Consider the following 2,024-nt stretch of genomic DNA (forward strand, 5'->3'; position numbering starts at 1 on the left):
CCTTAGGTGATTTAACCAAGTAAAAATTAGTTTTTCGGGATGACAATGACTTGTGATGATGGTGATGAATGTGATGATAATGGTTGGTAATGAGGCTGATGAAGGTGATGACAATGATTGGTGATGAAGGTGATGACAATAACTGGTGATGATGGTGATGAAGGTGATGACAATGACTGGTGATAATGGTGATCAAGGTGATAACAAATGATTGGTGATGATGGTGAAGAAAACACTTTTTACTTTTTTGGTTGTAAACACTTTAGTAAAAACTAAAAAAAAATTAACCTTCTTAGCTGGTCATCACTTGAATTTCTTTTGAAAATGGCTCATTACCTACTTGGGTAAAAGCTTGCACTCTGATTTTATAACTAAAAATAATTTAATAATCTAAGTACCTCAAAAAAAATTTATGAATTTTTTTGTATTCAAAAAATTACTTAAAAATTATTACTTTGCTCATTAAGTAGCATTAATTAATATTTATACATTTTAACCGAGGAACTGTATAAATTTAGCAGCCTCCTTCCTCCTCTAGACTCTAAAAAGACACATTTAAACAGCCTCCTTAGTAGTTCCTATGCATTTACTGAACTTCAAAAAATTTAGATCAGCATTAACTATTTAAATGAGCAGTTTAAAATAATTGTTTTGATCAATAGTAACTAATTTTAAAATTATCAAATTTTTAAGTATCTTTTTTTATTAAAAAGTTATACTTTATTTTTATTTGTTAATCCTTTTAATTTTTTTTCCATGAAGTTATTTATTTAAGTTCAAGATTAAGATGTGCTTAGAAAACTTTTATTTAACTTTCTAGCCTTTTATCTCTATTAAGATATCCACATACTAAACTTTTACAAAAACAAAAACTTACCGGGTACTTGCTTTGAGATCTGTCAACAAAAAAGCCTCAACATCATTTTTAGAAGTTTGGTACTTAATATTTCTCCAACAACATTCATTCTAACTTTTATATTCAATATAGTAGCCAATAATAATGCCGTTGCGTTTCCATGGGTCTGGTTTTTCCCACTGCAATTTTATTGATGAAGATGATTTAGTTATTCCTTCAAAATATAAAGGAGGGCTGCATGGAAAACCATCAGAAATTTTTCCCCAGACAATTGATGCTGCAGTTCAACCATTATGCTTGCCCAAATCACCAGATACCATAAAACAATACCAAACACCAGAATCCAAGTCATCAAATAAAGACTTTCGTATATCAGAAGCAACTAATTTACCCTTCTTGTGTGACAGCATATCATATTTGTGCAAACTTTTCCTATATTCTATCTTATAGTATTTAACAAAAATTGTAGCTGGTCTCCAAATTAAAGTGACTTTATTTGTTGTATAGTCTATTTCACATTGTACATTACGAGCAGATGGAAACTTTGGAGGAGTTTTCAAATAAATATTAGCGCTTTTGAACCCATCTCCAAGAACTGTGAATGCAGCAACAATTACACAATAGCCTTGGTCAGCAGATATAGATTCACCTAAAACAGCATCCTGCCAAAAAAATCAGTCTACATGAATATATTTGAAATCGCTTAAACAAAAAATAAATTATTGAAAGACTAACATGTTTTAAAATTGGTCAAGTAACACGCATTGTAATAATTTTATATATTTGTCTTAAAACTGCTTAGTTGATTTCAAAAAAAAATTTATTTATTAAAAAAAAAACTATTTTTACTAAAAATAAATTATAAAATGCTGAACCAAAACAAAGAAAGGCATAACTATAATATGATTCAGTTAATACTTAAGGTTGTTAGTTACTTAAAAACTTAGTAATGATTCCGTAAAATAAACATTTTACACATTTACACACATACAACTTTCTTAAAATTCACAAGATCTTTTACAATAAATACAGCAAGCAGTTAGATAATCAAGTTAATTTTAATTTAATCATTTCGTTTGCTTAATTTATGGTTAAGAGCTTTTTCTTTTTCTCTTTTTTAGCAGTTGTATTTTTTAATCATCATTGGTTTATTTCTTATTGATTTTTC

The sequence above is a fragment of the Hydra vulgaris genome, chromosome 07 (genome assembly GCF_038396675.1).
Source record: "Hydra vulgaris chromosome 07, alternate assembly HydraT2T_AEP".
In the NCBI taxonomy this organism is placed as follows: domain Eukaryota; kingdom Metazoa; phylum Cnidaria; class Hydrozoa; order Anthoathecata; family Hydridae; genus Hydra; species Hydra vulgaris.